Genomic DNA, 12218 nt, shown 5'->3' on the forward strand with positions numbered 1-12218 from the left:
CCGCCCAGCCACGGCACCCAGATGATGAATGGTGAAAGATGCATGACAAGCTTCATCATTGTTTGTAAATCTTAACTGTTCCTGCTCACTAACTCTGCAGGCAATTTTCAAAGACAGCGGCCGACAGAAGGACAGCACAGCTTTCCTGAAGGTTATTCAACTTGTACTTGGCCTAAGATATGCCTGTGAGGAGCACTGGAAATAAACTCATCGGTTACACTGAAGCATAGAATTAAAAACATTTGATGGGCAGGCACACTAATGGTTGCTAAATTAAGAAAGCCCATCAAGTAGCTGTCAAAGACTGAAACAGTTAATGCTTTATGCATTCTAGGATTGCCAAGGGACTTTTGCTGGCTTCTGCAGGACTTCTGCATTACACCTCTGATGGCCCGTCAAAGCCCAAACTCCCCCTGCCAATCTTGAAAGGCGGGAACCAGGCCAGACACAGAAACTCTGTGCAGACCCAGGGAGAGGTTGGAGGCTCGAGGCACAGCCCGTGACACTGACCATGGATATAATAACTCATAACTTCTTGGAGTGTGGGGGCTTCCCCCCTTCACCCTCAAGAGATCAAGGCCACCACTTCAACTGACAGACATGGAAGTGGCAACTACCAAGTGTCATCGCTGGACCCTGTGGGCGGTGACTGTATACATCTGTCCACTCTCAGCTCTTCTTTCCCTTACTCTCCCCCTTAGCCTTATCCTGTCTTTCTTTCTCTCCCTTATGCATTTTCTCCCCAGGGGTTATCCCCATGATAGATAATATAGATGACAACACCCAAAATGCTAACATACCTGTTAAAACAAAATTGTTAAAATAAACCCTACCTATATATGTTTTCAGACACCGATTATTCAGTGTTGTTTCATTCTAATCCACCCCAAGGGAATTATTGATAAGAACCTGGGTTACTCCCCTCCCCTTTTTCTGGGGTGGGTTGTAACAGTAGCCCTGGTGTCTGTCCCCTGTCTGTCCCTGCTCTGCAGGGTTACATACATCATGTGCGGGCAATGTAATCTGGTATTATTTACACATGCAATATAAATATGTATATTTATAAAACAGGGAGAATGAATGATGGTCTGTCTGCTCCCACATGATGATTCCCTGTTATCCTGTGCAGTTACACACAGTGCTCCAACATCCCTCAGCAACTTTGCCCACTGCTTGTAGGAAGGCTACTTCTTTTCTATTCTGGGAAGAAGTTTACTCTTGAGACAGGGGAAAGGAAAGGAAAAGAAAGGAAATTACTCATGGCATGTAAGCACAGCAGTGGGAAGAGATGTACCTTTATTTGTTTTCCCTGAGATCATTCTGGTGTGCGAGCAGCATCACAGACTGCAACAACCTCTTGCCAATAGTCACAATTCGGCTCATCACCTCCCTGCAGGAGACAAGGCCAGTCTACATCGTTCTCCAGTACAGAGCCCTGGTAACTGTGACTTCTTCCTTTTCTTTAGGGATCAGTAGCAAATGCTTCCTTTGCTAGAGTTTCTCACAATCTGCAGAAACTTTACAAGCAGTAGAAACTGCAGAAGAACTAGCTCAGCTGGAGATTCTCACCTGAGTTGCAAAGCTAGCATGAACTGCAAGGTGCTCAACATAGCAAAAAATTATAGCTGAATATGGAGTGAGTGTTCTCTTCTCTGAACCAGCTAAGTTATGAGGATGCAACTGCACATTAAAGCAAGAGGCGAGCCATAACACTGTTTGTTACAATTACAAATCATGCCTGGGTAAGCACAGTTATCACTACCATCCTGACAAGATGTATTCTTTTATCACTTTATGATAAAGTCTGATAAATGATTTCTATCAACTTCTGCTTGCAGTGGGAAAAATTCTGCATCCAGAGGTAATAAAATCAGAGCGTCAAAGCCACATCAGGTGTAAAGGACACAGGTCAACCGACAGCGTGTATTTTTTCAGTGAAGTACCCAAAATCCTTTAAAGTGTGAGGACAAATCCCACATAGCCTCATCAGCTATAGTAACATCCACCATACTGCACAAAGAGCAACTCAAACATGCAGAAAGTTAAGTCCAGAGGTGCAGTGGGTATAAACCACTGGTCTCTCACATGTGGCTCTGAAAGGCTTCTAACTGCAAGAGAGACTGAGGAGAAACCGCCCTCTATTAGAGAATGTAAAGCAGAAGAGGGAAGGTGTCCAGGGAAAGCTAACAGAGCCATTATGTATTCCAGGATGGCACCCTGGCAGGTGCTTAGAGAGAGAGCGATGCCCAGTGTGGGACCCAGCACTGTCATAAGTGCTGTGCAATGTGCTATCCAGTATCAGCTCTCCCAGTGCCTGCTCACTGCTGCACCCTCCAAGAGGGCCAGCAGGGGCGAAGGGTGTGCGGCAAAACCGCTCATTTTCAGACTGGGATTGATGGGACACCACGAACTTGTTTTCATAGGAGGAAACTCAAGAAAGTAGAGATTCTGGCAGTAGGTATAAATGTATTGCTTCAGATCTGCACCTGCCTTGGCTCACTGTACTGCTGATTTGAGTTTCTTCAGACTAGACCGATTTTCCTTAAACCCTTGTTTTACCAACTTGAAGCCCAGAACTCTTAACAAAATGCAGGCTTGAATTTTAAAAACTCTGCATCCTTTCATCCACACAAAGTACTACAAAATTAATAAATACATCCCATGAAAAAAATCTCTTTCTTTGACTGCTTATCAACTGCCCTGTCCAACCCTGCTCTGGGTGGATGTTATTTGCTGGTGAGGGTAAATGAGGTGCCACTGGCATCTGCTGAGGGTTCAGGCTGTCCCAGTCTCTCTTGCCAGGGTGCTGACAAATGAAAGCATTCACATACAGTTTCCATGTGAGCTTAAAAGTCTTCCTAGACCATGTTACAGCCTCAGTCCAGAAATATCTGCGTTCCTACAAAACCAGGTGAAAAGCCATCAAAAATACAGTTTGTTTTACTGCTCCTGCAGCAGGACTAGAATTTTCCCCCAGATCAAACAGTAAGGGCTTTTCAGCCATCTAGGCATGAATCAGCAGAACTCATGAAACAAACCTATAATTCTGCAATTGTCCAATGCGAAGTTGCTCTGTGTGCTTTTGAGCGAGCATAACATAAAGACTGCATTTAGAAAACAAACTACTAAAACGAGCCTTTTAATCAGGAAAAGAACTGAATTATATGTCATGGCTGGGCTTCGCGAACGAAGATTTGGGAAGGGCTCTACCCACGTTTGTTACAAGCGCGTTGGTGGCTGAAAAGGCCAATACGAGATAGACACGTCCAGTTGCAAAAGGCACAGCAGAAAGACTCCTTAGAAAGACTTATATTCTGCAAGGCACGATTCTTTCTGCGTTGTCTTTTCTCCTTGAGAGTGATCCTGCGTGCTTTCTCAAAAACATCAGCAGCGTTATAGATGGTGTGTCTCCAGACCTCCCAACTGGAGGCCGGAGTAGATCAGTTATGTTGATCAATATGGCCCAGGCTGAGATGTTTCAGGGAGTCCTTGTATCTTCTCTTTAGGGCTCCTCTCTTGCAGCAGCCGGTGGCAAGTTCAGCATGGGCTGAGAATTGCGTGCCCTGTGCCACCTGGCTCCGGGGGACCCCAGAAGCCCCTGCGTGCCGCCGAATTAGCATGTAAACAAACGTTTAAATTACTTTGTTTCCAGGAATTCCCTTCAGAACTTATAAAGTTATTTTAATATTGCTCAAATCTTCACTAGTCCAACCTCAGTTAGAACATGGATCAGTAATTTATGAAAAGGCTTTAATATAAGGAAAAATTAGTTACCAGAGCCAATATTGAATATGCCTCACATTCTCAAATCGATTTTGACAGCTGCTGTTACAGCTAATGAAATGATCAAGTATGATTAATACTGTCATGAATCACAGTTAGCAACTTGCTTAGTTTAGAAGATAAAAAATGTCTATGCCCAACAACTGTCTGTCCAGCTAAGCCCAAAATTCAAATTTTTATGGAAGATGACATGTTAAAAAGTAATTTCCCTGAAGAGATCTACAAAACATCACAGTGCACATGCACAACCTGCAATGTAAACCAAGGCCTGCAGAAGTGTGGTATGAAATCTGCTGACCATCCTTGTAATGAGTGCCAAAGGGAAGCCACATGCAGCACAGCCACTGGAGACTGTAAGTAGCAGCAATGAGAATGCACAAAACAACACAAACAGTTGCGAAAAGATCAAGTGACCCACTTAACTACCTGCTCAAAATCTCCAGATGTACATGATTACCCCTTCCTTTCTTGTCTTATTTCAAAATTTAGCCCGTCCACTTTGGCTCTGCTCCAATGCTGAGCCTTGCATCCACTCCCACTAAACAGCAAGAGAGAAAAGCAGCCCCCTTCTGCAGCCTGGCTGCAAAGGGGGGGAAGGAAGAAGAGGGCCTGGCCACAAGGCCTGCCTCTCTCTCTCTCTCTCTCTCTCTTACCAGTTGTTTGTGAGCCGCGTCCCTCACAAACATACACTCACTCCAGTGCTGTCTCTAACTCTGGCCTACGCAGAGCTGGGGGGCCGCAGGGCTCCCCTCTCCCCCCTGGAGGGGGGAAGGAGCCCAGCCACCCCCTGGCCTTCTACACCCACACGCAGCAGACACCAACAGAAAAAACTGCCCACAGCTCCCGATGCTGTGTATATACGATTTTGAGCAGAAGCGAACAAGACAAGGGGTGACTGGCCCTCCAGGGAACTGCCCTGGCACCCGATCACCTCTGAGCCCCCGACTGTCGGGGGGGCAATCTCAAACCATGACACTCTGCTATGCATCTTCTCAGCTGTCTGCAAATAAAGAGCAGACAGAGGCAAGGCTTTTTGCTGTTCTTCAGGGTAATTTCTTAACTATATCAAACCAGCCTGCTTAGCTGAAGTGCCCTCTATGTAACTTGAACGCTTGCAGAAAGCAGTTCAGGCTCAAGGACATGGTATCAAGATACTTTTTGCATACCCGGACTACTTGACCTCTCTAATCCTATAGCAAGGTGCCACCTGTGGCTCTGAAGTGTTACTCTTGTCTGGCATGGCATTTCAAGGGCCCATGTTCATGCAAAAATACTATACATAGGAAAACTCGAAAAAGGGGTACAACTTTGGTGCACAGAAATCTAGCTAGAAAGAAACATCTGATCTCTTGTGCATATTTCTGGGGCACGTGGCATTCCTTCCATTCCAGCAACGCTTTTGCCAAAGTGAAACTTTTTGCCTTAAGCAGGGAGACTGCTTCCAGCATGCCCTTTCTTGTGAAACCACTGGAAGAAGCTCTTTACAGAGCTGCTCCAGTTTGGTGAGGTTTCTCCAATGGCTCAGTACTGTTGTCTATACAGCATCCAAGCACAGAGGCAAGGATGTCTCTTTAAATGCAAATCCAGGAAAAGTCTGTGTCACTTTCATTACCACAACTGTAAAACTAGGGATACCTGCTATTTGAATTCTAGAAAGGACTATGAAAAAGTGTTTTAGTGTTGGAAGCTATTATGCTGACCAAAAAAACCTATTACTAGAAAAGTTCTTCATAAAATGGTGTTTGCTTATTTACGCAAAACTGCTGATGTTTCCTGTATCAAAATACCAGCTTTTCTTACTTGTGTTTGGGAGGAGGTTCAGACTCCAGCTTAATGTTCAAGCTGCAAATGCAGCACTGCTCTAGCACTTCATTACTTGCGTTTCCAACTACTGTGACACTTGAACAGGAAAATAAAAATTCAAATCCATCCACCAGCTAGAGGAAAATTTTAAATGCAAGACATCTCATTCACCATGGCCACAGACATGAGGAGTAATTATCTCAACATTTCACATAATGATGACATAGGCTTTAACTCCATGCTATCTTTAAGACAAGATAACTACTCTAAAATCTGAAGTGTCTGCAGATACAATGATGTTTATCCTTTGCATCCTTCTATTTGAACGTTAAATTTTTCTGCCACTCTCCCTAACCTGGAAAACACTTTCATACAGATAAGGAAATACTGAACTTTTACACAGTGGAAACAGGACCCAGAGCCAGGCACCCACTCCTGATCCAAGCATGCACTTCCTTGCTCTCTCAAAGCAAGGCCTTGCACAGGTTATTTCACACATATAAGTGCTGGAGAGGATGACTGAAAATCAGTGGAAGGTGCTATCCAATTCTGGGCAGTGAGCCAATCCTAAAAAGCTCCATGAGCGAATGAACAAACGAACGAACAAAAGAAACCAAGCAACTGTCCCAGAGAAATCAATGGGAATAAGGCACTTAGCTTTTGGAGATGAAATACCCTGTTGTGAACCACTTTTAATTTCCCCACTTCTCAACTTATCTTTCAAAAGAAACACGTTTTATAGTATACTTTGCACGCACAAGGTTTGACAACAACTTCTCATACATATTTTCCTCCCATTGCTCTTGCAGAAAAAAGGAGAGGGAAATATTTTGCACTACTGAGTACAAAATTCCCCTCCAACCTAGAAACTACTATTTAAAACTTATAACTAGGTGACCTAAGGATGTCCTCTGAAACATCCGTTTGCCATTTGTCACTGGTTTATCAACTTTTTCTCCCCATTTTTTCCAGTTTCTGCTGACAGAACAGCAGCTGTGCTTAGTTGGAAGCAAAACCATTTTACTTAGAAACACTTCAAACTGCAAGGTTGACTGATGGTGGTTTGCCATTCAGAAAATGTCAGCCCATTACTACATGCAAGACACTGTAACATGCTATGACCCCTGGTACAAGAGTCAGAAGTTTCCTGAGATCTTTGTATCATTGATAAAAACAAAGACAGTGTAAATGAGTGATCTGGTAATTCATCTCTCCTCCATTTCATTATAACTGGTCTAAGCAGGCAGTTAACTTAGCAGTAAAAAATTAATGAAATGCTCTAACTGAAATACTAAGATATGAACTGGCAAAGCCAGTTTGCTTTGTTGCATTCATTCGCAGCTGAAGTGTGGGTAATAGGTTGTATGTGTTGTAAGACCATTCCCATGTTTTGAAAATGTGGTTGCAAAATCAGTTTTTTATTTTGACCTGCAGCTCCTCTGAGAGCAGTGTTATCGTCCTGCAAAATTTCTGGGTTAATGATACCTAAGTCTTCATGGAGATCTTAAAAAGAGTAGTTATAGGCTTGCAGCAGGAGTTTAGGTGAAGTTTTACAGTCTACATTATATAGCAAGTTAGACTAGATGATGCTAAAATGTTCCCTACTGGATCTAAAATCCATCAACATGTATTTTTAGAAAGAAAGTAGGTCTCTGAGCATGGATAGCACTTCAAACATACAAAAGGAACGAGTAAAATACTATTTATTTATTTATTTAAAACATGCAACAGAGTTTTCCTCTAACCCTGCAGAAACACATCACTAGGATTCATAACAAAAGAGGCATTAGACAGAAAGCTCAGCCCAACAATCAACAGAGACACTTAAGAATGTATCTTTTGTATGAGACAGCACTTGCAGCACAGGCAATCAGTACTTTGGGAGAATGATCCACTCTCTTTAATACATAGGATCCACTGCTCACACAGCCTGCTGGCTGATTCAGCACTCATACAGATAACTATTAATACACAGGCAAAACCCCTCTAACTCTCTGAGGACTGTGAAAAGCACCAGAAGAAAAATGTCACGGGAGCGTAAATCAAAGACTAACAGCCTGAGTATATTATTTTGTCTGTAGATGGAAAAAGTAAAAACAGCCATCTCCTCCAGGAACACACATAAGGAAAAGGAAGACGCTTCTAAGAAGCCTGTTAAATGGTTATGATCATGCTCACAGGTTCAAGTTTCTTCCAAAAACACTGGTGCCTTTTTCACCCACCAGCTCCCTGCTATGGAAAAACACTTCTTCAGAGTCTGGAAAATGCTGTTTGATCTCAGTAAATTACATCTCACTGCTTGTCGGTTTCTGATTGATGGTATAACTTAGGGAACAATATCTGTGTGTGGAATAGTGTCTGGAGAAGCAGTCAGGGATTATTGAAAATACAGTATTTATGCAGTTTAAAAATCAGTGGCACATTGTGTACAACTTTTTTCTAGAGTGATGAAAAATTACTGAAGTGCATTTGGGAACAAAGGGTGTAAGGTCTTTTGTCTATTTGTAAGAACACTCGACTGGTAAGACTTCTTAGTGAGTTAGTAGTGATGAATGAGAGAAAAAGTGTCAACTGCAGTTGAGCATAAAACCAGCTGCTACTCCAACCAATGGGCAGAAAGGAAGACGTCACTGTTCAATGGTGGTTAGAGAAGAGGGAATAAAATAAAGTTGAACAAAAGAGAAGGAAAATGAACCAAGGATCACTGATTTCTCTAAGCCATTTAAACCTACTGGAGAAGGAGGAAAAACCTAAGGTTTCATCACACTATGTGTTGTTTCTTCATCTATCTGATATGTCACAGTTAGCTGGAAAACTTTCAGAAAACAGCCACTACGAAAGAACAGCCACCTTCTCAGCATAAGTAATTCTGGAGTTACTGAAGTCAAGGGCTCAGTGCTGACTTACTCAAGCCACAGGTTTGACTTCACACACACTTCACCTTCCAAAATCTCATTTGAATCCTTAAGGTCCTGTCATGACACAACCACCGTATTTTTCACAACACAAACAAAACAGACACTAAGACTTCAGCCCCAGAAAGACCATGACTGAAAGTAATTACGGAACCTACACAAGATACATCCTTCCCCCAGATAGAAAGAGCAGAAGACTAGTTTAAATGTAGAAGAGCAGCAGAGAAGCAAACGAAGACGGATGACGTGTCCAACGGTGTGACTGTGAAAAAACCCAAAAACTTGGCAGGTATGAAGAAAAGAAATACTTCCTGCAGACCATACAAAATTAAACTGCCAAATCCACCAATTGCTACAGACAAACGAACTGTGAAAAGCTTATTGTCCTGATTGCCCAGGTAAGCAGGAGCGGGTGTGGCCAAGACCCTAATGTTATTCAATACCCTCTGACATCATTGTTGGGGGACGGAGCAGAGGGACATACTTCCAAGGAGAAAGGATGTTCCTTTGTGATAGGGGGAAAGTGTGGCAGGCGTAGGGTCTGTCTGCCATTGTTTTTCATTGTTCCATTTTGCATGTAAATCACTCTCTCTTGAGAACTTTTGTTATTAGTATTGTTGCTGTTACTATTTTCTTATCTCATTGTTCACTGTTCTTATCTCAACCCATGATTTTTGCCTTTTCTGCCTCCAATTGGAGGGGTGCAGGAGGGGAAGCAGCAGCTGTAGTTTTGCCAGGAGTACTGAAGTGGAGAATACCAGAGCAGCCTTAACTGTCACCCAGCATGGGGCATGAAGGGCTGAGATAACAACAGATCTGCCCAGAGCAGGATGGAAACAAATTTCATCTAGGCATTTGTGTATTAGGTACAGAGCCATTGGTCACAATGTTGTTCTGTCTGTTCATGTGGGTGTGATAACCCTGTATATATTCTCCTATGTGTTTCTTGTAGAGATCTTTTTCAGAGCAGGGAGAGGAATCAGGATTGCTCTGTTGATGTACTGTGTGATATCCGTTTTGGTGTGGTAACACCAAGGGCAATGAGGGTTATTTGGGATTGTATTCAATGCCTCTCTCCTACCCTGGCCTTGGGTGCCACTTCTGGCAACTCATTAACAGTGGTACCCAGCGTGTTGGGGGAAGAGGGGAGGATGATTTTCGCCAGCCTTTCACCCCTTTTCCTCCTTCAGTCCTGTTATAACAGCTTTTGAGAATTTTTAATTTCCTCTGGATGCTAAGGAAAGCATGGTTTTGTTGCTCGGTCTGCCAGCTCTCCTCAGTGCAGTCTACACCATGTTTAGAGTCAAGAAAGAGATTTCTACGAAGGTCATTCAGAGATCTGCCCCAAGAGTCAATAAGTCATGAGTGGCATGGAATGTGGGAGAAAATAGGCCAGTCTGGGGGGAAATTCTCTGTTCCAATGGTCTGGAAGTTCACCCCTGAACAACAACAGGACTCTTAAAGTGACAGAATATTTGCAAGGAAATGCTGGGGCAACTCCAGAGAGGAGTAATGTATTCCAGTTTGCTGGGCCCTGGCTACTATTTGTAGTCACTAGACAGCACCCACAGGGGGAGGAGGAGGAAAGCAGACCAACAGGTACCGTGTATACTCAAACTGCTGCTGAGCCAGAGGAACAACTTATGCCAGTAGCAGTTGCTCCTATACAGAATAAGAAGTCCAAGGTAAGAAGCAGGGCCCTTGTAACAGGAGGAAGAGGCAGGGCTAAAGATAATCACCAGCTCCCTATCCCTGGGTGAGCTGCAAGATATGCAAAAAGATTTCAGTTGCCAGTCAGGTGAGGCCCTGGTGACCTGGCTGCCCCAATGCTGGGATATTGCAGCCCACAATATGACACTAGATGGTAGTGAAGCCAAGAAACTGGGATCCCTGTCCTTGCATGTTGGCATTGACAAGGGGATTGGGAAGAGGACAAGAGTCTCTCAGCCTCTGGAGCTGGCTCCTGTCAAGCAGGAGGGAAGGTATTCTCTCAATAATGGTCTAATAGTGCACCCAAGCAGGTGGAAGACCATGAAGAAAGGTATCCAGTACCTGAGAGAATCAGCTGTGCTGGAGGTAATCTATATGGATTCAAATAACGAGCAGTCCCCTGTAAATCCAGATGAGGTCCACTGTCCACAATCCACGTGGTGGAAGTTTGTACGGAGCGTGCCATCATCGTATGCCAACTCATTGACATCACTGGCAGTGACATCAATGAAAGAAGAACAAACAGTGCTCCAGTGACTATCCAGCTCTGGCCATATGGAGATCTTTTCTCCTCCCCATCAACCTGCACCTCGGCTGTGGAAAGACTGTCCAAGACTGTGGACAGATTTGAAAGATTTGTACAAACTAGAGAGGAAATATCCCATGCCCCACCAGTATGGACCAGAGTTTCTGCTATTGGGAGCAAGCAACCCCCATTTGAGAGAGTGGGTACACACCACGAGGTAACCTGTGTTTTTATCTGCATGACCAAGGACAGGACATGAGGAAGTGGGATGGAAAACCCACCTCTGTCCTAGAGATGGAAAACCCACCTCTGTCCTAGAGATGGGTACATGAGTTGAGAGGAAGAACAACCACTGCAGGAAGTTCTTCAAGGATAAATGCTGCTCCAGTTTCCAGTGGGCAAGTCCTCTAACAGAATAAAAGGGCTGATGTTACTTCTGATCCTCTTGAAGGGACTTCTCAGTCATATTTACAAGAAGTGAGCAACAAGTACTATGACCAGAACTAAAAGAGCTTTGCCTCCAGCCAGGTAGAGGAAAGTGACAGTTGGATCTATTGGACTGTGTGGAGCTGATGGCCTGGTACATCACACCCACAGGAGTATAAGGCTTTTGTTGGACATCAGCACACAATGTACCCTGATGCCATCAAGATGCAGGGGTAGAATCCATCTCTGTTTCTGAGGTGACATGGGAATCTCCACAGCTGACTGTACTGGAGGCTGAAGTGAGCCTGACTAAGCTAGTTTACTCCAGCAGAGACATGTTAACACCTATGTATACGCTCTGCCTGCTACTGGAGTAAGGGAACAAGGAAGCGAGAGAAACACTGTCAAAACCACAGGGTAAATTCATCAGCACTTTCCTGGAAATTCCTGCAGATTATAACAATCCTTAGGAGAACCTGAAACACAATATGGAAAGAAAGATTTATCTGCAGTAGTTTTAAATTAACTAATGCAGTGTGATTAAGTTTGAAAAAAAATAGAAGCAAGTCTACAAATGGCTTTGTTATCTGGCTGAGATGCAGAAATAGTTCTCACATGTGGTTCAGATAGAAAAGGACAGCAAAGGCTCAGTGGAAGATCTCTGCAAAAAATCACAGATAGTATTTCCAAGAAGAGAAGAAAGGTAATTCTGTAGCTGGGGCGAAGATAATTATTTGCTCCTGTGAGAAAGCAAGGTGGTAAACACCAAAGACAGCACCTCAAGTGAGTCTATGTACAACTTAAGAGACATACACAGGTGCAAACGTGCAACTAACTGGACTGCTGAACCACAAGACTTCTGAAGTATAAGCCTGCACTACTGTACACTAACAGCCTTACTTAGCCACCACAATACAGGCCTTCCAGAAACAGTCACTGTCTTTTAAATGCCTACTTTCTGATGCTTAGATTCCTTCCCAGAACCAACTTGCATTTCCTGGGTGCCTGCCCAAGGCAAGCCAGTTCCAGGCTTTCTGAGGCATTGGATAATTGTA

General features: G+C 43.7%; 1 protein-coding gene across 1 annotated transcript in view; it reads right to left on the reverse strand.

Moving 5' to 3' along the window:
- The window catches only part of DMRT1 (doublesex and mab-3 related transcription factor 1), a 67675-nt gene that overhangs the window by 19002 nt on the left and 36455 nt on the right, over positions 1-12218 (reverse strand). The window lies entirely within an intron of this gene.

This window comes from Manacus candei, unplaced genomic scaffold, assembly GCF_025592945.1.
Source record: "Manacus candei isolate 608988 ecotype Guabito, Panama unplaced genomic scaffold, ASM2559294v1 h1tg000024l, whole genome shotgun sequence".
NCBI lineage: Eukaryota > Metazoa > Chordata > Aves > Passeriformes > Pipridae > Manacus > Manacus candei.